Raw genomic sequence first — 27,245 nt, forward strand, 5'->3', positions numbered from 1 at the left:
TTGTTGAGTGTAGTTAGTGTATCAGAATGTCGTCTTTCACCTAGATTTGGAATCGTCGTAACCTAATCAGTATGCTTTGAGATATCGTTGATTGTAATAAAGTCGTTTCTTTCTAGTTTGAAGTGTTATACTGTGGATCCATGGCTTAAACACAAGTTTCGAAAAGATCCTGAAATCAGAATTTGGAGTTTCTTGAGTGTATTTAGTGTATCAAAATGTCATCTTTCACATAGATTTGGAATCGCCAAAAGCAAATTTATATGCTTTGAGATATCATTGATTGTAATGAAGTTGTTTCTTTCTTGTTTAAACGGTTTTACTATGGATCCATGGCTTAAACTCAAGTTTCGAAAACATCCCGAAATTAGAATTTGGAGTGTCTTGAGTATATTTTATGTCTCAAAATATCGTCTTTCACATAGATTTGGAATCCACATAAGCAAATTAGTCTACTTTGAGATATTGTTGATTGTAATAAAGTTGTTTCATCCATGGCTTAAACTCAAGTTTCGAAAAGATCCCGAAATCAGAATTTGGAGTTTCTTGATTGTATGCTTTGAGATATCGTTGATTGTAATAAAGTTGTTTCTTTCTTGTTTGAAGTGTTCTACTATGGAGCCATGGGTTAAACTCAAGGTTCGAAAACATCCCGAAATCAGAATTTGGAGTTTCTTGAGTGTATTTAGTGTATCAAAATGTAGTAATTCACCTAGACTTGGAATCGTCATAAGCAAATTAGTGTACTTCGTGATATCGTGGACTATAACAAAGTTGTTTTCTTTCATTTTTAAGGTGTTCTTCTATGGATCCATGGCTTAAACTCATGTTTCGACAACATCCCAAAATCAGATTTTAGACTTTGTTGAGTGTATTTAGCGTATCCAAATGTACCTATATTTGGAATCGTCATAAGGAAATTAGTATGCTTTGAGATATCATTGATTGTAATAAACTTGTTTTTTTTCTTGTTTGAAGTGTTCTACTGTGGATCCATGGCTTAAACTCAAGTTTCGAAAAGATCCTGAAATCAGAATTTGGAGTTTCTTAAGTGTGTCAAAATGTCATCTTTCAACTAGATATCGTGATAACTAAATCAGTATACTTCGAGATACCGTTGATTGTAACAAAGTTGTCTCTTTCTTGTTTAAAGTGTTCTATTGTGGACCCATGGCTAAAACTGAAGTTTCAAAATATCCCGAAATCGGAATTTGGACTTTCTGGACTGTTTTTAGTGTATCAAAAATTGATATCGTTATAAACAAATTAGTATACATCGAGATATCAGTTATTGTAACAAAGTTGTCTCTTTCTTGTTTATAGCGTTATACTGTGGACCCATGGTTAAAACTCAAGTTTCAAAAACGACCCAAAATAAGAATTTGGACTTTCTTAACCATATTTAGTGTATCAAAATGTCGTATTTCACCTAGATTTGGAATCGTGATAAGAAAATTAGTATACATCGAGATATCGTCGATTGTAACAAAGTTGTTTTTTTCTTGTTTAAGGTGTTCTACAATGGATCCAAGGCTTAAACTCAAGTCTCGAATACATCTCGTAATTAGAATTTGGACTTTCGGGAGTGTGTTTAGTGTATCAAAATGTCATCTTTCACCAAGATTTGGAATCGCCATAAGCAAATTAGTATGCTTTGAGATGTCAGTAATAAAGTTGTTTCTTTCCTGTTTAAAGTGTTTTACTATGGATTCATGGCTTAAACTTAAGTTTTGAAAACATCCCGAAATCAGAATTTGGAGGTTCTTGAGTGTATTTAATCTATCAAAATGTCGCCTTTCACCTAGATTTGGAATCGTCATAAGCAACTTAGTACGCTTTGAGATATCGTTGATTGCAATAAAGTTGTTTTTTCTCGTTTGAAGTGTTCTACGGTGGATCCATGGCTTGAACTAAAGTTTCGAAAACATCCTGGAATCAGAATTTGGAGTTTCTTGAGTGTATTTAGTGTATCAAAATGTCGTCATTCACCTAGATTTGGAATCGCCAAAAAGCAAATTAGTGTGCTGTGAGATATCGTTGATTGTAATGAAGTTGTTTCTTTCTAGTTTGAAGTGTTCTGCTCTGGATCCATGGCTTAAACACAAGTTTCGAAAACATCCCGAAATCAGAATTTGGAGGTTCTTGAGTGTATTTAAGGTATTAAAATATCGTCTTTCACCTAGATTTGGAATCGCCATTAGCAACTCAGTATGCTCTGAGATATCGTCATGGCTTAAACTCAAGTTTCGAAAACATCCCGAAATCAGAATTTGGAGTTTCTTGATTGTATCAAAATGTCGTCATTCACCTAGACTTCAAATCATCATAAGAAAATTAGTGTACTTCGAGATATAGTTGATTGTAACAAAGTTGTTTCTTTCTTGTTTTAAGTGTTCTACTGTGGATCCATGGCTTGAACTCATGTTTTGAAAACATCCCGAAATTAGAATTTGGAGTTTCTTGAGTGCATTTAAGTGTATCAAAATGTGGTCAATCACCTAGACTTGGAATCATCATGAGAAAATTAGTGTATTTCTAGATATAGTTAATTGTAACAAAGTTGTTTCTTTCTTGTTTCTTAGTGCACTTAAGTGTATTTAATGCTTTGAGATATCGCTGACTGTAATAAAGTTGTTTCTTTCTTGTTTAAAGAATTTTACTATGGATCCATGGCTTAAACTCAAGTTTCGAAAACATCTCGAAATCAGAATTTGGAGGTTCTTGAGTGTAATTAATGTATCAAGATATCGTTGATGGTAATAAAGTAGTTTTTTTTCTTGTTTGAAGTGTTCTACTGTAGATATTTTGTGTGTCAAAATGTCGTCTTTCACCTAGATTTGGAATCGTCATAAGCAACTCAGTATGCTCTGAGATATCGTTGATTGTAACAAAGTTGTTTCTTCTTGTTTGAAGTGTTCTACTACGGATCCATGGATTAAACTCAATTTTTGAAAACATCCCGAAATTTGAATTTGGACTTTGTTGAGTGTAGTTAGTGTATCAGAATGTCGTCTTTCACCTAGATTTGGAATCGTCATAAGCAACTTAGTATGCTTTGAGATATCGTTGATTGTAATAAAGTAGTTTTTTCTTGTTTGAAGTGTTCTACTGTGGATATTTTGTGTGTCAAAATGTCGTCTTTCACCTAGATTTGTAATCCACATAATGAAATTAGTGTACTTCGGGATATCGTTAATTGTAAGAAAGTTGTTTCCTTCTTGTTTGAAGTGTTCTACTACGGATCCATGGCTTAAACTCAATTTTCGAAAACATCCCGAAATTTGAATTTGGACTTTGCCGAGCGTAGTTAGTGTATCAGAATGTCGTCTTTCACCTAGATTTGGAATCGTCGTAACCTAATCAGTATGCTTTGAGATATCGTTGATTGTAATAAAGTCGTTTCTTTCTAGTTTGAAGTGTTATACTGTGGATCCATGGCTTAAACACAAGTTTCGAAAAGATCCTGAAATCAGAATTTGGAGTTTCTTGAGTGTATTTAGTGTATCAAAATGTCATCTTTCACATAGATTTGGAATCGCCAAAAGCAAATTTATATGCTTTGAGATATCATTGATTGTAATGAAGTTGTTTCGTTCTTGTTTAAACGGTTTTACTATGGATTCATGGCTTAAACTTAAGTTTCGAAAAACATCCCAAAATCAGAATTTGGAGGTTCCTGAGTGTATTTAATGTATCAGAATGTTGTCTTTCGCCTAGATTTGGAATCGTGATAAGCAACTTAGTAAGCTTTGAGATATCGTTGATTGTAATAAAGTTATTTCTTTCTTGTTTGAAGTGTTCTACTGTGAATCCATGGCTTAAACTCAAGTTTCGAAAACATCCCGAAACCAGAATTTGGAGTTTCTTGAGTGTATCAAAATATGATGTTTCACGTAGATTTGGAATCGCCAAAAGCAAATTAGTATGCTGTGAGATATCGTTGATTGTAATGCAGTTGTTTCTTTCTTGTTTAAACTGTTTTACTATGGATTCGTGGCTTAAACTCATGTTTCGAAAACATCCCGACATCAGAAATTGGAGGTTCTTGAGTGTATTTTAATGTATCAAAATGTCGTCTTTCACCTAGACTTGGAATCATCATAAGAAAATTAGTGTATTTCTAGATATAGTTAATTGTAACAAAGTTGTTTCTTTCTTGTTTAAAGAATTTTACTATGGATCCATGGCTTAAACTCAAGTTTCGAAAACATCTCGAAATCAGAATTTGGAGGTTCTTGAGTGTAATTAATGTATCAAGATATCGTTGATGGTAATAAAGTAGTTTTTTCTTGTTTGAAGCGTTCTACTGTAGATATTTTGTGTGTCAAAATGTCGTCTTTCACTTAGATTTGTAATCCACATAATCAAATTAGTGTACTTCGGGATATCGTTAATTGTAAGAAAGTTGTTTCCTTCTTGTTTGATGTGTTCTACTACGGATCCATGGCTTAAACTCAATTTTCGAAAACATCCCGAAATTTGAATTTGGACTTTGTTGAGTGTAGTTAGTGTATCAGAATGTCGTCTTTCACCTAGATTTGGAATCGTCGTAACCTAATCAGTATGCTTTGAGATATCGTTGATTGTAATAAAGTCGTTTCTTTCTAGTTTGAAGTGTTATACTGTGGATCCATGGCTTAAACACAAGTTTCGAAAAGATCCTGAAATCAGAATTTGGAGTTTCTTGAGTGTATTTAGTGTATCAAAATGTCATCTTTCACATAGATTTGGAATCGCCAAAAGCAAATTTATATGCTTTGAGATATCATTGATTGTAATGAAGTTGTTTCTTTCTTGTTTAAACGGTTTTACTATGGATCCATGGCTTAAACTCAAGTTTCGAAAACATCCCGAAATTAGAATTTGGAGTATCTTGAGTATATTTTATGTCTCAAAATATCGTCTTTCACATAGATTTGGAATCCACATAAGCAAATTAGTCTACTTTGAGATATTGTTGATTGTAATAAAGTTGTTTCATCCATGGCTTAAACTCAAGTTTCGAAAAGATCCCGAAATCAGAATTTGGAGTTTCTTGATTGTATTTAGTCTATTAAAATGTCATCTTTCACCTAGATTTGGAATCGCCAAAAGCAAATTAGTATGCTTTGAGATATCGTTGATTGTAATAAAGTTGTTTCTTTCTTGTTTGAAGTGTTCTACTATGGAGCCATGGGTTAAACTCAAGGTTCGAAAACATCCCGAAATCAGAATTTGGAGTTTCTTGAGTGTATTTAGTGTATCAAAATGTAGTAATTCACCTAGACTTGGAATCGTCATAAGCAAATTAGTGTACTTCGTGATATCGTGGACTATAACAAAGTTGTTTTCTTTCATTTTTAAGGTGTTCTTCTATGGATCCATGGCTTAAACTCATGTTTCGACAACATCCCAAAATCAGATTTTAGACTTTGTTGAGTGTATTTAGCGTATCCAAATGTACCTATATTTGGAATCGTCATAAGGAAATTAGTATGCTTTGAGATATCATTGATTGTAATAAAGTTGTTTTTTTTCTTGTTTGAAGTGTTCTACTGTGGATCCATGGCTTAAACTCAAGTTTCGAAAAGATCCTGAAATCAGAATTTGGAGTTTCTTAAGTGTGTCAAAATGTCATCTTTCAACTAGATATCGTGATAACTAAATCAGTATACTTCGAGATACCGTTGATTGTAACAAAGTTGTCTCTTTCTTGTTTAAAGTGTTCTATTGTGGACCCATGGCTAAAACTGAAGTTTCAAAATATCCCGAAATCGGAATTTGGACTTTCTGGACTGTTTTTAGTGTATCAAAAATTGATATCGTTATAAACAAATTAGTATACATCGAGATATCAGTTATTGTAACAAAGTTGTCTCTTTCTTGTTTATAGCGTTATACTGTGGACCCATGGTTAAAACTCAAGTTTCAAAAACAACCCAAAATAAGAATTTGGACTTTCTTAACCATATTTAGTGTATCAAAATGTCGTATTTCACCTAGATTTGGAATCGTGATAAGAAAATTAGTATACATCGAGATATCGTCGATTGTAACAAAGTTGTTTTTTTCTTGTTTAAGGTGTTCTACAATGGATCCAAGGCTTAAACTCAAGTCTCGAATACATCTCGTAATTAGAATTTGGACTTTCGGGAGTGTGTTTAGTGTATCAAAATGTCATCTTTCACCAAGATTTGGAATCGCCATAAGCAAATTAGTATGCTTTGAGATGTCAGTAATAAAGTTGTTTCTTTCCTGTTTAAAGTGTTTTACTATGGATTCATGGCTTGAACTTAAGTTTTGAAAACATCCCGAAATCAGAATTTGGAGGTTCTTGAGTGTATTTAATCTATCAAAATGTCGCCTTTCACCTAGATTTGGAATCGTCATAAGCAACTTAGTACGCTTTGAGATATCGTTGATTGCAATAAAGTTGTTTTTTCTCGTTTGAAGTGTTCTACGGTGGATCCATGGCTTGAACTAAAGTTTCGAAAACATCCTGGAATCAGAATTTGGAGTTTCTTGAGTGTATTTAGTGTATCAAAATGTCGTCATTCACCTAGATTTGGAATCGCCAAAAAGCAAATTAGTGTGCTGTGAGATATCGTTGATTGTAATGAAGTTGTTTCTTTCTAGTTTGAAGTGTTCTGCTCTGGATCCATGGCTTAAACACAAGTTTCGAAAACATCCCGAAATCAGAATTTGGAGGTTCTTGAGTGTATTTAAGGTATTAAAATATCGTCTTTCACCTAGATTTGGAATCGCCATTAGCAACTCAGTATGCTCTGAGATATCGTCATGGCTTAAACTCAAGTTTCGAAAACATCCCGAAATCAGAATTTGGAGTTTCTTGATTGTATCAAAATGTCGTCATTCACCTAGACTTCAAATCATCATAAGAAAATTAGTGTACTTCGAGATATAGTTGATTGTAACAAAGTTGTTTCTTTCTTGTTTTAAGTGTTCTACTGTGGATCCATGGCTTGAACTCATGTTTTGAAAACATCCCGAAATTAGAATTTGGAGTTTCTTGAGTGCATTTAAGTGTATCAAAATGTGGTCAATCACCTAGGCTTGGAATCATCATGAGAAAATTAGTGTATTTCTAGATATAGTTAATTGTAACAAAGTTGTTTCTTTCTTGTTTCTTAGTGCACTTAAGTGTATTTAATGCTTTGAGATATCGCTGACTGTAATAAAGTTGTTTCTTTCTTGTTTAAAGAATTTTACTATGGATCCATGGCTTAAACTCAAGTTTCGAAAACATCTCGAAATCAGAATTTGGAGGTTCTTGAGTGTAATTAATGTATCAAGATATCGTTGATGGTAATAAAGTAGTTTTTTTTCTTGTTTGAAGTGTTCCACTGTAGATATTTTGTGTGTCAAAATGTCGTCTTTCACCTAGATTTGGAATCGTCATAAGCAACTCAGTATGCTCTGAGATATCGTTGATTGTAACAAAGTTGTTTCTTCTTGTTTGAAGTGTTCTACTACGGATCCATGGATTAAACTCAATTTTTGAAAACATCCCGAAATTTGAATTTGGACTTTGTTGAGTGTAGTTAGTGTATCAGAATGTCGTCTTTCACCTAGATTTGGAATCGTCATAAGCAACTTAGTATGCTTTGAGATATCGTTGATTGTAATAAAGTAGTTTTTTCTTGTTTGAAGTGTTCTACTGTGGATATTTTGTGTGTCAAAATGTCGTCTTTCACCTAGATTTGTAATCCACATAATGAAATTAGTGTACTTCGGGATATCGTTAATTGTAAGAAAGTTGTTTCCTTCTTGTTTGAAGTGTTCTACTACGGATCCATGGCTTAAACTCAATTTTCGAAAACATCCCGAAATTTGAATTTGGACTTTGCCGAGCGTAGTTAGTGTATCAGAATGTCGTCTTTCACCTAGATTTGGAATCGTCGTAACCTAATCAGTATGCTTTGAGATATCGTTGATTGTAATAAAGTCGTTTCTTTCTAGTTTGAAGTGTTATACTGTGGATCCATGGCTTAAACACAAGTTTCGAAAAGATCCTGAAATCAGAATTTGGAGTTTCTTGAGTGTATTTAGTGTATCAAAATGTCATCTTTCACATAGATTTGGAATCGCCAAAAGCAAATTTATATGCTTTGAGATATCATTGATTGTAATGAAGTTGTTTCGTTCTTGTTTAAACGGTTTTACTATGGATTCATGGCTTAAACTTAAGTTTCGAAAAACATCCCAAAATCAGAATTTGGAGGTTCCTGAGTGTATTTAATGTATCAGAATGTTGTCTTTCGCCTAGATTTGGAATCGTGATAAGCAACTTAGTAAGCTTTGAGATATCGTTGATTGTAATAAAGTTATTTCTTTCTTGTTTGAAGTGTTCTACTGTGAATCCATGGCTTAAACTCAAGTTTCGAAAACATCCCGAAACCAGAATTTGGAGTTTCTTGAGTGTATCAAAATATGATGTTTCACGTAGATTTGGAATCGCCAAAAGCAAATTAGTATGCTGTGAGATATCGTTGATTGTAATGCAGTTGTTTCTTTCTTGTTTAAACTGTTTTACTATGGATTCGTGGCTTAAACTCATGTTTCGAAAACATCCCGACATCAGAAATTGGAGGTTCTTGAGTGTATTTTAATGTATCAAAATGTCGTCTTTCACCTAGACTTGGAATCATCATAAGAAAATTAGTGTATTTCTAGATATAGTTAATTGTAACAAAGTTGTTTCTTTCTTGTTTAAAGAATTTTACTATGGATCCATGGCTTAAACTCAAGTTTCGAAAACATCTCGAAATCAGAATTTGGAGGTTCTTGAGTGTAATTAATGTATCAAGATATCGTTGATGGTAATAAAGTAGTTTTTTCTTGTTTGAAGCGTTCTACTGTAGATATTTTGTGTGTCAAAATGTCGTCTTTCACTTAGATTTGTAATCCACATAATCAAATTAGTGTACTTCGGGATATCGTTAATTGTAAGAAAGTTGTTTCCTTCTTGTTTGATGTGTTCTACTACGGATCCATGGCTTAAACTCAATTTTCGAAAACATCCCGAAATTTGAATTTGGACTTTGTTGAGTGTAGTTAGTGTATCAGAATGTCGTCTTTCACCTAGATTTGGAATCGTCGTAACCTAATCAGTATGCTTTGAGATATCGTTGATTGTAATAAAGTCGTTTCTTTCTAGTTTGAAGTGTTATACTGTGGATCCATGGCTTAAACACAAGTTTCGAAAAGATCCTGAAATCAGAATTTGGAGTTTCTTGAGTGTATTTAGTGTATCAAAATGTCATCTTTCACATAGATTTGGAATCGCCAAAAGCAAATTTATATGCTTTGAGATATCATTGATTGTAATGAAGTTGTTTCTTTCTTGTTTAAACGGTTTTACTATGGATCCATGGCTTAAACTCAAGTTTCGAAAACATCCCGAAATTAGAATTTGGAGTATCTTGAGTATATTTTATGTCTCAAAATATCGTCTTTCACATAGATTTGGAATCCACATAAGCAAATTAGTCTACTTTGAGATATTGTTGATTGTAATAAAGTTGTTTCATCCATGGCTTAAACTCAAGTTTCGAAAAGATCCCGAAATCAGAATTTGGAGTTTCTTGATTGTATTTAGTCTATTAAAATGTCATCTTTCACCTAGATTTGGAATCGCCAAAAGCAAATTAGTATGCTTTGAGATATCGTTGATTGTAATAAAGTTGTTTCTTTCTTGTTTGAAGTGTTCTACTATGGAGCCATGGGTTAAACTCAAGGTTCGAAAACATCCCGAAATCAGAATTTGGAGTTTCTTGAGTGTATTTAGTGTATCAAAATGTAGTAATTCACCTAGACTTGGAATCGTCATAAGCAAATTAGTGTACTTCGTGATATCGTGGACTATAACAAAGTTGTTTTCTTTCATTTTTAAGGTGTTCTTCTATGGATCCATGGCTTAAACTCATGTTTCGACAACATCCCAAAATCAGATTTTAGACTTTGTTGAGTGTATTTAGCGTATCCAAATGTACCTATATTTGGAATCGTCATAAGGAAATTAGTATGCTTTGAGATATCATTGATTGTAATAAAGTTGTTTTTTTTCTTGTTTGAAGTGTTCTACTGTGGATCCATGGCTTAAACTCAAGTTTCGAAAAGATCCTGAAATCAGAATTTGGAGTTTCTTAAGTGTGTCAAAATGTCATCTTTCAACTAGATATCGTGATAACTAAATCAGTATACTTCGAGATACCGTTGATTGTAACAAAGTTGTCTCTTTCTTGTTTAAAGTGTTCTATTGTGGACCCATGGCTAAAACTGAAGTTTCAAAATATCCCGAAATCGGAATTTGGACTTTCTGGACTGTTTTTAGTGTATCAAAAATTGATATCGTTATAAACAAATTAGTATACATCGAGATATCAGTTATTGTAACAAAGTTGTCTCTTTCTTGTTTATAGCGTTATACTGTGGACCCATGGTTAAAACTCAAGTTTCAAAAACAACCCAAAATAAGAATTTGGACTTTCTTAACCATATTTAGTGTATCAAAATGTCGTATTTCACCTAGATTTGGAATCGTGATAAGAAAATTAGTATACATCGAGATATCGTCGATTGTAACAAAGTTGTTTTTTTCTTGTTTAAGGTGTTCTACAATGGATCCAAGGCTTAAACTCAAGTCTCGAATACATCTCGTAATTAGAATTTGGACTTTCGGGAGTGTGTTTAGTGTATCAAAATGTCATCTTTCACCAAGATTTGGAATCGCCATAAGCAAATTAGTATGCTTTGAGATGTCAGTAATAAAGTTGTTTCTTTCCTGTTTAAAGTGTTTTACTATGGATTCATGGCTTGAACTTAAGTTTTGAAAACATCCCGAAATCAGAATTTGGAGGTTCTTGAGTGTATTTAATCTATCAAAATGTCGCCTTTCACCTAGATTTGGAATCGTCATAAGCAACTTAGTACGCTTTGAGATATCGTTGATTGCAATAAAGTTGTTTTTTCTCGTTTGAAGTGTTCTACGGTGGATCCATGGCTTGAACTAAAGTTTCGAAAACATCCTGGAATCAGAATTTGGAGTTTCTTGAGTGTATTTAGTGTATCAAAATGTCGTCATTCACCTAGATTTGGAATCGCCAAAAAGCAAATTAGTGTGCTGTGAGATATCGTTGATTGTAATGAAGTTGTTTCTTTCTAGTTTGAAGTGTTCTGCTCTGGATCCATGGCTTAAACACAAGTTTCGAAAACATCCCGAAATCAGAATTTGGAGGTTCTTGAGTGTATTTAAGGTATTAAAATATCGTCTTTCACCTAGATTTGGAATCGCCATTAGCAACTCAGTATGCTCTGAGATATCGTCATGGCTTAAACTCAAGTTTCGAAAACATCCCGAAATCAGAATTTGGAGTTTCTTGATTGTATCAAAATGTCGTCATTCACCTAGACTTCAAATCATCATAAGAAAATTAGTGTACTTCGAGATATAGTTGATTGTAACAAAGTTGTTTCTTTCTTGTTTTAAGTGTTCTACTGTGGATCCATGGCTTGAACTCATGTTTTGAAAACATCCCGAAATTAGAATTTGGAGTTTCTTGAGTGCATTTAAGTGTATCAAAATGTGGTCAATCACCTAGGCTTGGAATCATCATGAGAAAATTAGTGTATTTCTAGATATAGTTAATTGTAACAAAGTTGTTTCTTTCTTGTTTCTTAGTGCACTTAAGTGTATTTAATGCTTTGAGATATCGCTGACTGTAATAAAGTTGTTTCTTTCTTGTTTAAAGAATTTTACTATGGATCCATGGCTTAAACTCAAGTTTCGAAAACATCTCGAAATCAGAATTTGGAGGTTCTTGAGTGTAATTAATGTATCAAGATATCGTTGATGGTAATAAAGTAGTTTTTTTTCTTGTTTGAAGTGTTCCACTGTAGATATTTTGTGTGTCAAAATGTCGTCTTTCACCTAGATTTGGAATCGTCATAAGCAACTCAGTATGCTCTGAGATATCGTTGATTGTAACAAAGTTGTTTCTTCTTGTTTGAAGTGTTCTACTACGGATCCATGGATTAAACTCAATTTTTGAAAACATCCCGAAATTTGAATTTGGACTTTGTTGAGTGTAGTTAGTGTATCAGAATGTCGTCTTTCACCTAGATTTGGAATCGTCATAAGCAACTTAGTATGCTTTGAGATATCGTTGATTGTAATAAAGTAGTTTTTTCTTGTTTGAAGTGTTCTACTGTGGATATTTTGTGTGTCAAAATGTCGTCTTTCACCTAGATTTGTAATCCACATAATGAAATTAGTGTACTTCGGGATATCGTTAATTGTAAGAAAGTTGTTTCCTTCTTGTTTGAAGTGTTCTACTACGGATCCATGGCTTAAACTCAATTTTCGAAAACATCCCGAAATTTGAATTTGGACTTTGCCGAGCGTAGTTAGTGTATCAGAATGTCGTCTTTCACCTAGATTTGGAATCGTCGTAACCTAATCAGTATGCTTTGAGATATCGTTGATTGTAATAAAGTCGTTTCTTTCTAGTTTGAAGTGTTATACTGTGGATCCATGGCTTAAACACAAGTTTCGAAAAGATCCTGAAATCAGAATTTGGAGTTTCTTGAGTGTATTTAGTGTATCAAAATGTCATCTTTCACATAGATTTGGAATCGCCAAAAGCAAATTTATATGCTTTGAGATATCATTGATTGTAATGAAGTTGTTTCGTTCTTGTTTAAACGGTTTTACTATGGATTCATGGCTTAAACTTAAGTTTCGAAAAACATCCCAAAATCAGAATTTGGAGGTTCCTGAGTGTATTTAATGTATCAGAATGTTGTCTTTCGCCTAGATTTGGAATCGTGATAAGCAACTTAGTAAGCTTTGAGATATCGTTGATTGTAATAAAGTTATTTCTTTCTTGTTTGAAGTGTTCTACTGTGAATCCATGGCTTAAACTCAAGTTTCGAAAACATCCCGAAACCAGAATTTGGAGTTTCTTGAGTGTATCAAAATATGATGTTTCACGTAGATTTGGAATCGCCAAAAGCAAATTAGTATGCTGTGAGATATCGTTGATTGTAATGCAGTTGTTTCTTTCTTGTTTAAACTGTTTTACTATGGATTCGTGGCTTAAACTCATGTTTCGAAAACATCCCGACATCAGAAATTGGAGGTTCTTGAGTGTATTTTAATGTATCAAAATGTCGTCTTTCACCTAGACTTGGAATCATCATAAGAAAATTAGTGTATTTCTAGATATAGTTAATTGTAACAAAGTTGTTTCTTTCTTGTTTAAAGAATTTTACTATGGATCCATGGCTTAAACTCAAGTTTCGAAAACATCTCGAAATCAGAATTTGGAGGTTCTTGAGTGTAATTAATGTATCAAGATATCGTTGATGGTAATAAAGTAGTTTTTTCTTGTTTGAAGCGTTCTACTGTAGATATTTTGTGTGTCAAAATGTCGTCTTTCACTTAGATTTGTAATCCACATAATCAAATTAGTGTACTTCGGGATATCGTTAATTGTAAGAAAGTTGTTTCCTTCTTGTTTGATGTGTTCTACTACGGATCCATGGCTTAAACTCAATTTTCGAAAACATCCCGAAATTTGAATTTGGACTTTGTTGAGTGTAGTTAGTGTATCAGAATGTCGTCTTTCACCTAGATTTGGAATCGTCGTAACCTAATCAGTATGCTTTGAGATATCGTTGATTGTAATAAAGTCGTTTCTTTCTAGTTTGAAGTGTTATACTGTGGATCCATGGCTTAAACACAAGTTTCGAAAAGATCCTGAAATCAGAATTTGGAGTTTCTTGAGTGTATTTAGTGTATCAAAATGTCATCTTTCACATAGATTTGGAATCGCCAAAAGCAAATTTATATGCTTTGAGATATCATTGATTGTAATGAAGTTGTTTCTTTCTTGTTTAAACGGTTTTACTATGGATCCATGGCTTAAACTCAAGTTTCGAAAACATCCCGAAATTAGAATTTGGAGTATCTTGAGTATATTTTATGTCTCAAAATATCGTCTTTCACATAGATTTGGAATCCACATAAGCAAATTAGTCTACTTTGAGATATTGTTGATTGTAATAAAGTTGTTTCATCCATGGCTTAAACTCAAGTTTCGAAAAGATCCCGAAATCAGAATTTGGAGTTTCTTGATTGTATTTAGTCTATTAAAATGTCATCTTTCACCTAGATTTGGAATCGCCAAAAGCAAATTAGTATGCTTTGAGATATCGTTGATTGTAATAAAGTTGTTTCTTTCTTGTTTGAAGTGTTCTACTATGGAGCCATGGGTTAAACTCAAGGTTCGAAAACATCCCGAAATCAGAATTTGGAGTTTCTTGAGTGTATTTAGTGTATCAAAATGTAGTAATTCACCTAGACTTGGAATCGTCATAAGCAAATTAGTGTACTTCGTGATATCGTGGACTATAACAAAGTTGTTTTCTTTCATTTTTAAGGTGTTCTTCTATGGATCCATGGCTTAAACTCATGTTTCGACAACATCCCAAAATCAGATTTTAGACTTTGTTGAGTGTATTTAGCGTATCCAAATGTACCTATATTTGGAATCGTCATAAGGAAATTAGTATGCTTTGAGATATCATTGATTGTAATAAAGTTGTTTTTTTTCTTGTTTGAAGTGTTCTACTGTGGATCCATGGCTTAAACTCAAGTTTCGAAAAGATCCTGAAATCAGAATTTGGAGTTTCTTAAGTGTGTCAAAATGTCATCTTTCAACTAGATATCGTGATAACTAAATCAGTATACTTCGAGATACCGTTGATTGTAACAAAGTTGTCTCTTTCTTGTTTAAAGTGTTCTATTGTGGACCCATGGCTAAAACTGAAGTTTCAAAATATCCCGAAATCGGAATTTGGACTTTCTGGACTGTTTTTAGTGTATCAAAAATTGATATCGTTATAAACAAATTAGTATACATCGAGATATCAGTTATTGTAACAAAGTTGTCTCTTTCTTGTTTATAGCGTTATACTGTGGACCCATGGTTAAAACTCAAGTTTCAAAAACAACCCAAAATAAGAATTTGGACTTTCTTAACCATATTTAGTGTATCAAAATGTCGTATTTCACCTAGATTTGGAATCGTGATAAGAAAATTAGTATACATCGAGATATCGTCGATTGTAACAAAGTTGTTTTTTTCTTGTTTAAGGTGTTCTACAATGGATCCAAGGCTTAAACTCAAGTCTCGAATACATCTCGTAATTAGAATTTGGACTTTCGGGAGTGTGTTTAGTGTATCAAAATGTCATCTTTCACCAAGATTTGGAATCGCCATAAGCAAATTAGTATGCTTTGAGATGTCAGTAATAAAGTTGTTTCTTTCCTGTTTAAAGTGTTTTACTATGGATTCATGGCTTGAACTTAAGTTTTGAAAACATCCCGAAATCAGAATTTGGAGGTTCTTGAGTGTATTTAATCTATCAAAATGTCGCCTTTCACCTAGATTTGGAATCGTCATAAGCAACTTAGTACGCTTTGAGATATCGTTGATTGCAATAAAGTTGTTTTTTCTCGTTTGAAGTGTTCTACGGTGGATCCATGGCTTGAACTAAAGTTTCGAAAACATCCTGGAATCAGAATTTGGAGTTTCTTGAGTGTATTTAGTGTATCAAAATGTCGTCATTCACCTAGATTTGGAATCGCCAAAAAGCAAATTAGTGTGCTGTGAGATATCGTTGATTGTAATGAAGTTGTTTCTTTCTAGTTTGAAGTGTTCTGCTCTGGATCCATGGCTTAAACACAAGTTTCGAAAACATCCCGAAATCAGAATTTGGAGGTTCTTGAGTGTATTTAATGTATAAAATGTCGTCTTTCACCTAGATTTGGAATCGCCATTAGCAAATTAGTATGCTTTGAGATATCGTTGATTGTAATAAAGTTGTTTCTTTCCTGGTAATGGGTTAAACTCAAGTTTTGAAAACATCTCGAAATCAGAATTTGGAGGTTCTTTAGTATATTTAATGTTTCAAAATGTCGTCTTTCACCTAGATTTCAAATCGTCATAAGCAACTTAGTATTCTTTGAGATATCGTTGATAGTAATAAAGTTGTTTCTTTCTTGTTTGAAGTGTTCTACTGTGGATCCATGGTTTGAACTCATGTTTTGAAAATATCTCGAAATTAGAATTTGGAGTTTCTTGAGTGCATTTAAGTGTATCAAAATGTGGTCAATCACCTAGACTTGGAATCATCATAAGAAAATTAGTGTATTTCTAGATATAGTTAATTGTAACAAAGTTGTTTCTTTCTTGTTTCTTAGTGCATTTAAGTGTATTTAATGCTTTGAGATATCTCTGACTGTAATAAAGTTGTTTCTTTCTTGTTTAAAGAATCTAGGTTCACCACTAAGTGGCAATCAGGACATGTCAAACACTTTGACGCTAATCAAACTCTAACGTTAATTTTTTAATTTTTAATTTTTTTATTCAATTAATTTATAAATATTTAAATTTGGGATGAATATTTAAATTTTATAAAAAATTAAATATAAATTTAAACATGAGATGAATATAAAAAAATTAATTTATAAAATTTAAATAAATATATTAATATTAAAAATCATAATATTGCTAAATTCTAACTATATCAATTAATATATTTCATGTGCATAAAATAAAAAATATATTAAATGTATAATAATTAATTATTTGTAATATTTATTAAATGTGTACAAAATGTAAACAAACACTACATTTGAAAAATAAATAAAAAGTTTAAAAACCATAATATCATTGAAATTTTTGTCATTTTAAATTTTAAAAATCATAAAAATGAAACAATATTGAGGGATTACATTATATAGAAAGGAGTCTATGAGCTATTTGTCAATCTCTTTTTCTCTATAAATAGGAGAATTTTTTGCTAAGTTAAAAAGTTTAAAAACCATAATATATGGATGACATTATGTCTTATATTTGATAACAGTATCATATGTCACTATCTAATATATAGACATTGGAACAAAATTAAATGTACAATTAAGTCATTCATAATAAACAACTAGAGAAGTGACACGTGTTAATCAGGGAATATCAAGATAAGTTCGAAATAGTTTTCGGACGAAAATATGGAATGGTTTTCCCCCTTAATAGTTATACTATAAAAAAACTATAGGGGTTAATTTTTATTTTTAAAGTTTAACTATTGTGTATAAAATATTAATGTATATCTCTTTATCATTTGTCCTCTCTAATTTTGTTTATGAGTTATAGATGAAATTCAGCAATCTGGAACCCATTGTATTGATCAGATGGGTTATGCCATTATCATTGTTCTACTCTGTAATTGGGAATCCTAAGTGCAGTGGAAGTTTTGGATTTTTATTTTTTAAATTTTTTTTGTAAAACTCGAAATTTACCCTAGTATTATAGATGTTATGTAGGTTTTGTTTAATATAATTTTTATTTATAGAAAAAAAAAATTTTAAGATAACAAACTATTAATAAATAATTTAATATATCAAATTAATTTATTATAACTATTAGATTTATAATATAATTAAATTTTTAAATAAATATTAATTTAAAATACAATAATTTAAATTATTTTATTATCACATTTTAGATAATTACAATAAGATTTTATTTAAATTATTTAATAATAAAATTTTATTTAAATTACATTATTTTTATGAATTAAATAATTCTTAATATTTTTATAAATTATATTATTTTTTATTTAATTATTAAATATTAAAAAAAAATCAAGAGGCGGGAGACATGGTGGAAGGCAAGACGCTCGCTGCACGCCCTCGCTCTCTCGCTCTTGCTCGTTGTCTCACTCTTGCTCTCTCGCTCGTTGTCTCGCCCTCGCCCTTGTCTCTCGCTTGCTCGCCCTCACCATGGTTCTTTCGCTGTTTGTCTGGTTGCTTTTTTTCTTTTTATTTTTTTATTTTTTGAATATTTTTTTGTTTTACTTTTTTGAATATTTGAATTTTTTTTATTTTTTGCTACGAAAATTGCTATGTAGAAAAACAACCATAGCAAAAAAGTTATTTTGTTGTCCCATCTTTTGATAACATATGTGACACTTTCTTACTTAGTTTATCATTGAACACAAAAGTCACAAAGAGGTCAAATACTATATTGATATCTACAAAGAACACAACTCTTACTATAAAAGTTAAATTGTAAAAAAAATAACACTTATTTTTAACTACATCAAAACGTAACTAATCATATCAATTTTCGTAACAAGTTGATTCACATACGAATTTTCGTAGCAAATTAACTTTCTCTACCAATATTTTTGTAATCAAAAGTTATATTTTCATAATTAATTCTATATACAATTAATAAATCACTACGATATCACTAAATTCAATTTCGTAGTAAAAAAAATTCCATTTTTTTGGGAATAGCATTTTATACTAAACCTACACCAACCCTTACAATTTAAATGAAATTTAAAATACAACACATAACTTTAAAAACTTTTAATTAATCACATCAAATAAAATTAATGTCAGTCACAATCTCCAACTCATTTGAATGTGACAAGCACATAATACCGATACATGGAATGCAATTAAATCCTAAAATAAAAATAGTTAAAAATTAACACAATATGAATATTTATATCTCCAAGCATCTTTCGTCCTCTCTTCCCCTGCTACTTATGCATGCCAAGAACCTGAAAAATAAAAGTAAACGAAAGATCAGATAAATTAGTATAATTTGTTTCAATATGACCTAAAAGTGAGTTCATAGGAAAATAGATTCCTCATATCTAGAAGAAAACCAAGCAGTGAGAAATCAGTATAAAATAATACACTTTTCGCTACAATCAAATAAACATAGAGAAAACATTGATTTTCTATTACGACATATATCATAGCTAATTATTTTCGTAGGTGATGATGCTGATTTCGTAATTGATGATGTTAATTTTTGTAGCAAATAACATAGCTTTACTACGAATGTCAAATCGTAAAGAAAACACTTAATTTTAACCACAACAAATTATAACTAATTATACCAATTTTTGTAGCAAATTGATTTTCATATACCAATTTTCATATACCAATTTTTGTAGCCAATTGATATTCACATACAAATAAGGCATAACAAAATCAGCATAGCAAAAAAAAAAAGTAGGGGAAAATAAGGCATAACAAAATCAGCAATCAAATATGAAGATTATCTTGAATTAGCATCAAAAAGATAAAGGGTTGGATGATGCTTAAGTATAGAGCATTCAATGACAAGATAACATGTCTCAGTACCACAAAATATCATAATAATAATAAATTATTGCAGGAGGAACAGTTACAACGTGCTAAGTGGTAAAAACATTGTTGCTGGAACTAGCTGTTTTAGGGTTCGTGAATCAAGAACCATAGGCTTAAAACACTACATAGGAGTTGACAACTACACTTGCATCAAGTTTCTGAAACGATTGTGTCATTCAAAAAAAAAATTAGAAATAGTTAAATGCTAATCAATTGAAATAAAACCTCTCACCATATTGTTTACTTTTACAATATGCAATAACAACGAGAATATCCATCGTTGATATTATATTTAGTGATCGGTAAATATTATAATGACAAAGAAAATATCCATTGTTAATATTATTTTCAATGATCATACATATTGTTATAGCTGTAATACCCGAGAACGTTGGGTAATTAAGAAATAGTATTTTATTAGTAAAATCGAATTTTGAGAAAAATAGGTATCAGAATAGCCCGATAAATTGACCGAATCGACTGCTAGGAGTACCCTGGAACCGAGATGCCTAAAGAAAATAATATGAAAGTGTCGAGTAATTTGAGATATGATTTATGGCATCGAAAGAATTTGAGTTGGGAATAGTTTTCGGTACAGCTAAAAATACAGCTTTGGGATAAGCTGTAAAACTGAATTATTGTATGGGGCCTCCGGAAAGACAACGGAACCCCGAGGGTATTTATATTTGGTGTGTAGAACAACCTTTCAGTGGTTTCAGAAAGAAACTAATGGATTTGGGGCTAAAACATAGATTCGGGCCAAAGTGTAATTTCTTAAAATTTATCGAATTGACCGAAGGGAGGTCGAGATGGCGAGTTTTTGGAATCTTCCAAGAAGGAATGAAAGTTTTTATGACTTGAGGGACTTAAGAGCAATATTAGAAAGTTCATGGGCTTTGTGAAATTGGGACAAGACATAAGAGACAAAATTAGGTGGGCAAAAGTGCAATTTTTCAAAATGAAATGAGGAAGGAAGCTGCCATGGCTAAGAGACCAAATCTGGTCGCCAACAGCGCCTACCAACAATTGGGAATGGAGCCAAATGGGTCGAGGATGCCTTTGGGTCGGGTTTTGGTCGACAAAAGGGCATGGGTTGGCCGGAAAATGAAGATTTTCGACCAAGTTTTCGGTCGGATCTTGGAAGCTCTGCAAGTCATCATGATGGTCGATTTTTGCAGCAAATAGGTTGATCCAGGGGCGGTAGAAGCCTCAGAAGGGTCGCTTGTGCAAGTCTTGAGCGTTTGGAAGCTCGGGAATGCCTATAAATAGAAGTGGCCGAGAAGAGGAAGAAAATTAATTTTTTCGATTCAAAAGTTTGTGAACGAATTGAGAGCAGCGGATAAGGGGCTTTTGTTACCCATGTCTCAAGCTTTGTTTCTGTGAAATGTGAGCCGTTTTGGTTGAGAGTTGAGGGAGATCCGAAACCTCGTCGGAAAAACGAGCTTCACCGGAAAATCGTGTTGAGCAGTCAATAAATGGCTCCAATCGACCGATTTTAAGCCATTATCCGATATAGGGCAAAGAGAGGAAGGTGTAGGTTCAAACGGGGGACAAAACGGAGTTCGGAGAAGGGAGAAATCGTCAAAAAACCAGGCGAGGCGCACCAATCTGGCAAACTGCTGGAGGAAGAAGAAACGGCGCGTGCAGCACACTCGCCATCTAGGACCCGCGACTGAAAGCGCGTGAAGCAACTTGCATGGGCGAGTGAGGGTGCGTCCAAGCTCAAAAAATTCTGAAATAAATTTATAAATTCTTCTAAATTCGAGATCTAGGTCCTGTAGAAAAAGATTTGGATTTGGAGTTCTCTAGATCTCGATTCTAGCATCAAAGAGCCTCGTTTTGCGTGAAAACGCAGCATCCGAGTAAGTCCAGTATTTTTCTCTTGATGTTTATAGGTTATTATGATTTGTTGTGAAGAAATATTGGAGAAAATAGCTTTGGAGGAATTTATTTGGATTTTTAGAGGCGAAAATAGAAGAAAAATGGAGAAAATATGAAAATTATGAAAAAAATAGGTTTTTGATTATTATATATTGATTAGGGTGCCTTGAGGATTAAAGTGATGTGATTTGTGGAAATTTTGAGATTAGCACAAAAAACAAGGTCAAGCATGCAAATCGAGACATTGCGCGCTTTTTGAGGTACTTTGGATTTTGTCAAATGTGAGCAGTTCTAACCCCAAAAATTCATTTGTTCATGTTATTCTCTTCTAATAAAATTGATTTGATCCATGCAAATATTTTGCTGCATGTGAATGGTTTTACTTGTGATGGTTGGTTTCATAGGGATTTGTCCCGAAATGGTTTATGCATGTGCATTGAATTTTTGTGATAAAATTATGTACATGATATGTTGTTTCATATGATCATTGGCGTGTTTTTGGGTTGAGATGTCAACTTATGAGGTGGCACTTGAAGTGATAGCACTAAGAAAACGTGCCAAGGGAAAATACCCACTTGTGACGGGGGCTGAGAGTGGACACCACCCTTGCGAGTCGACAAGTGGCGAGGCTGAGAGTGTACACCACCTCGGACCGGCAAGAGGGGGCTGCAAGTGGACACCACCCCAGATGCCTTGCGCGGTAGTATTGTTTCCAAGGTGGACATGGATAGTGTTGATCATCATTTGGCCAGAATTGATGTTGACAGTGCTCCGTAAGCTTCTGAGTGGGAACGTAATGATGACGAGGTGGTTCCCGAGTTCATGCATTGACGTTGCTCTCTCTTAAGCTAGGACTGTGTTTTGCCAATGTGTCAATATAGTTGTGTTGCCTTTAGAGAGATTGCATTTTTCCCGGTTAGGGTTAAGTGCTGTGTGGGATTCTCTTGGGCCAGGTTTTGTCATGATATTATGTTGTTTCATATCTTGCATACATTCATGAAAACGTTTTGAACTCTCACTTAGATGATTCATCATCTTATGTTGGACTTTTGTCCCTAGAATATTCTAACGTTCCAGGTGGTAGTAGTTGTTCTAAAGGGAAAGGGATTGCTGAGGACTGACGGCAACTTGTAGGTGGATCGTAGTATTTGTTTCAGATTATATGTATTTCCTTTAGATGATGTCATGTTAGACGATGATACAGTTTTGATGTTAGGTATAAAAATGGTTTCGGTTATGTATCACATCAGGTTTCGATCTAGCTTTCGCATTTGTTTATGATGATATTACATGTCTTAGCTTGACTTTTTAAGTTTGATATGCTGAGAAGGTAATCGGAATTGTCGGGAAAATTACAGATTTAAGTGTTATGTAATGGATGTGCATGTCTAGAAAAGTTCTGGCTAAGGAAAGACTTGGTACTTAAGTGTCCGTTTGTGACCCACCTCTCTTTCCTGGGAACTTACCTGGTGTACTATTCACGTACAGACGCTGTATTTGTGAAAAAAATATATCCCCAAAATTCATGATGGTTTATTCCGCATTTATAACGCCCCTCGGTTGGAGCGGGCTGTTACAATAGCGACGGAAATATTCGTCGTCATTATTTTTAATGACCGGACTTTTGCTCCTTACTACTTATATTAATGACGATACTTTTCTTTCATCGTCGTCGTTAATACTTTTAACGACGGGTGACGACGAGATTTTTCCTATAGTTAAAACCCTTTAACGGTGGTAAATTGACTTTTAATGACTAGTTTTTCCCTCGTTAAAACCTTTTTTTTTTTTGTGGTGCATTATGACTAGTTTTTCCCTCGTTAAAACCTTTTTTTTTGTGGTGCATTATGATAGTTTTTCTTTTCCTCCTTTTCATTCATAAATGCTCTGCAATATTACAAGAATTCTTCTTTTTTTTTTTGTGTGTGAGGGAAGGGCTCAAATGATTAAATTAAAAGGCATGCTATAAAGAAGAACATATAAGAACTCGCTACTCTGCATACCTTGGCTTCAAGGCAACCACTGGAAGTGTTGATATGATTGATGATTTAAGCAAGTACCTGGAAACTAAAACTAGTAAGTTCATTGAAAATTATAATAATAATAAAATTGACTTTGCCCACTAATTTATTAATGCTGTAATTAGAACTAACTATTTTTTAAAGATATATCTGTCACTAATGAGAAGGTAGAAATTAAAATATCTAAAGTAAAAGCTTTGTTTCTAATAATAACAAAAAGTACTCCCTCAGCCTTGAGAATAGTGAGTAAGAAAGAAGAGAATCCACTCTCCTGCTCCATGAAATAAATTAGACTTTATAAAGAATGACATGTCACTCCATGATAAGTGTTGCAGAGAAATTATTTAATTTCAAATTGCAAATGACATACAACCTACACCAGCAACAAACCAGGACAACATACATTTCCTTTCACACTCAGACCTAATCTTTTGGCATCAAACTCGTAGTTAAGCATTCATACTCTGATATATCTAAAGTAAAAGCTTTGTTTCTAATAAATTATGATCATCCTAATTTATTGCTTGTGATGTGGGTGGATCTAATTAGATGACAAACACTGAGTAGTTAAGCATTCATACTCTGATTGGTGCATCTCATAAAGAAGCCTTAGGCCATCCAAACAATCCGCAAGACATGGTTTTATACCAATTTGTTGTTATAGCTGCTTTGGGGTCACTTGGATGGATCCCCCTTTAACCAGTTGCCAACTATCTCGAAAAATTCCTTGTTTTTGCTATTTATCTTGGTGTTTTTAAATGAAATTAGTTATTTGGTTGGTGTACATTTGTTGGATTAGTTTGTTTGGTTGTCATATAGTTGTTCGATTAGTTTCACTACAAGAATTTCGAGTTTTAGCCACAAAAATATTTCGTCGCTAAATCTAAAAATCCGTCGCTAAATCAATTTAGCAACAGACTTTTTCCGTCGCTGATGTCATCGTCGCTAATTTTTTTTGTGGGATGGATCCATCACCAATTTAGCGACGGAAAATTTTTCGTCGCTAAATGTAGTTTTCAAATTTAGACGGAAGTTTCGGTCGCTATTGTTTTAAAAAAAAAAATTATAAAAAAATATTTTAGCGACGGATTATTCTGTCGCTATTTTTAAAAAATATATTTTTTTTATATTTTTATTTTTTAATAAAAATTCTATCACTAAAATATATTAAAAAATAAAAAATTATTTAGTGACGAAAATAATCTATCGCTAAAGCATATTAAAAAATAAAAAATTAAAAATAAAAAAATATTTTCACTACATTAGAAAAAAGAACACTACAATCCTAACAAACATAAAATTATTAAAAAAAGATAATTAATTAATACTTAAATATTTAAACTTTAAACTTTAAATATAACCAAAAAAACGAATAAAACTACAATTCTAACAAACATTTCTAATAATTTACCGAAAACAAATAAAACAACGCAAAAAAAGAAAAAAAGAAACCTAAAAATTGCTAATAAAATAAACAAATTTCTAATAAAATAACACCAAAAAAACAAATTTCTATGTTCAATTGTTAATATGTTCAATCATTCCTTCTTGCTCTGGTGTTTTCAATTGTTAATGATATAATTGTATACATTAACAATTGTATGGAATACCATACAATTGTATTCCAATCCAAATTCCTAAGATGATCTAAAGGCACAAAACTTTACTATGGTGTTTTCATAACAAATTACAAACACTATAAGTATGAACATAAATAATTATAAAACTTTATTTGAAAACATTAGAATTACAATAACTAAAACCCATAATCTGTTTATGATAACCACTAGCTAACCTTTTCCATTAATACTTTATTCATGCCAATATTAAAGCTTCCATGTATTGAGTCACCCTACTCCTTCATTGGTATATTATTACAAAGTCTATTTTGCTTCCATGGATGAACAAAAGTGGAACATATGTAGAATAAATATGTTAACATATTGAGATAAATTAAGCTGAAATAGATATTAAACAATATATTTTATGAAATTACTGAATGAGTTGAAGAAAATAACTGAAATGTTATGTTTTTTGTGTGAATTTGTTATAACAAAAACAATAAAAGGAAATTGTGCATCAAACATGACTAAGAACTAGTCTCAGGGAAACATGGAGTATATTCATTTTGCACAAAGGACTTCCCCCATGTTATTGTACTTGGTAAATTGACTATATTATAATGAGATAGTGCACAGTAAATTTACTTCCGAAGTACATACTTGCCCCCTCATGCAAAGAGAGGTGTAGCTATCAAGACATATACAAACTGTAGAAACATAGACATAGACATCATCTTACAAATATTTTGACACTTCCAACTTGTCTGTTCTTCTGCTCATATTTTCAAAATATTTTTCCAGACATTTTCCAAAGTAGCAGAAATAACATAAAATAAATTTTATGCAATGCAAGCCAATACCTTTTCATCCATCTCAAAACCAGATGCCAGTACTTTGACCCCATCCAATGCAAGGCAACAAACAGCACAAGAAACAAATTTCTAATAAAATAACACAAAAAAAAGGAACATAAAAAGAATTAAACAGAAAAAAATCAACTAATACTGAAAACACTACAAATTTACTAAATTTAACATATATGAGCAGTAAATAAATTTTAAAAATAAAAAGTAAAACAAATATTCAAAAAATAAAAAAATAAAAAGAAAAAAAGCAACCAGACAAACAGCGAAAGAACCATGGCGAGGGCGAGCAAGCGAGAGACAAGGGCGAGGGCGAGACAACGAGCGAGAGTGAGACAACGAGCAAGAGCAAGGGCGTGCAGCGAGCGTCTTGCCTTCCACCGTGTCTCCCGCCTCTTGATTTTTTTTTAATATTTAATAATTACCTGAATTAAAGATTTCCTAAAATAAAAAATAATACCAAGCTTCTTTCTTCCTCTCTTCCTTTGCTACTCATGCATGCCAAGAACAGAAAACAAAAGTAAAAGAAAGATCAGATAAATTAGTATAATTTGTTTGAATGTGAAAGATTTATAATAATTCAAATAAAGAGAACTAACCATACTTGTAGTTTAAAAATAGCTATACTTTTTGGATGTTCTGTATGAAATGGAATTTAAGAAACTAGGCTACATCCTGTATTCAAGCAATTAAAGATCCTCTATTACTGTTTAAATTGGGCATGAAGACAAGTTAAGACATTTCTTGAGTTTTACTTTTGGTTGAAACATGGGGGAAGACTAATAGATGCTGCTTGTCTTAGGTGCAGCTCACTGGCAAGCCAAAAGGGAAGCTCTACCTTTGAACCTTGTTCTAGCTGAAATAATAAAACACACCCATCAAGCTTAGGGCTAGCAACGTGTTCCTTGGCCTTCAACAATCCCACCTTAGAACTTCCATTACTTATTTCATAAATAGAACTCACCTTATTCATTTCATCACTAGAATCGAAGAGCCCAACTACATTAGCTACCACTTGAAACACAGCAGGAACAAGCTTTGAGCAAAAGCAAAGACCTTGGCATATTAGAAGCATAATTCCAAAGAAATTTTGTGAGACATTCAAGGGAGAAGTGTAACATACCTTATCTTCTGCTATAATATCATCAATGTCATAATACTGTGGCATTTCTATAAGAAGAAACTTGTATTCCTTCTATATTCTTCCTTGCCTTGTCCAACACAATCTGCTTAGTGGATTAATGTCATTTGAACATTATACATCAGCTCTTAAGCTTTCAACATCCTGTACATCAATAGAAAAAAACAGAAGCGAGTATTATCAAATTTAGACACTAATTTACAAACAAGCCATATATACAAATTGCCATCATAGAACCAGGAATCAGTACCCAACAAAAACAATTATAACATTAACCTATTTCAAAAATTAGCAAAGCTCTAAAAAGAGTGCAGAATCTTGCAACCAAATTGGATTATTGATCATAGAATACCTCGCATGTGAATTAAATGCTAAATTCTACATGAATGTAAAATCACAGTTGTCAAAACCAACAATTAACATGGTAACCATAAAATTGGCAATGAAAACATTAGTCCAGAAAAATATGAGATACAAACTTTTGAAATTAAGGTTTCTTATTGCCAAATTTCATCTGTCCGCAAATTTAAAATAATGAACTAA

The 27,245-nt window shown here is 32.5% G+C and overlaps 1 long non-coding RNA gene across 1 annotated transcript; it reads right to left on the minus strand.

The window, feature by feature from the left end:
* Positions 1-18,424: 18,424 nt before the first annotated feature.
* On the minus strand, positions 18,425-26,832 carry LOC127810520 (uncharacterized). The gene is made up of 3 exons (XR_008025467.1): positions 26,685-26,832; positions 23,119-23,175; positions 18,425-18,636 (listed from the first exon to the last, which is right to left on the minus strand). It is a non-coding gene; the product is annotated as an uncharacterized LOC127810520 (long non-coding RNA).
* Between the last annotated feature and the right edge of the window lie 413 nt (positions 26,833-27,245).

This window comes from Diospyros lotus, chromosome 1, assembly GCF_014633365.1.
Source record: "Diospyros lotus cultivar Yz01 chromosome 1, ASM1463336v1, whole genome shotgun sequence".
In the NCBI taxonomy this organism is placed as follows: domain Eukaryota; kingdom Viridiplantae; phylum Streptophyta; class Magnoliopsida; order Ericales; family Ebenaceae; genus Diospyros; species Diospyros lotus.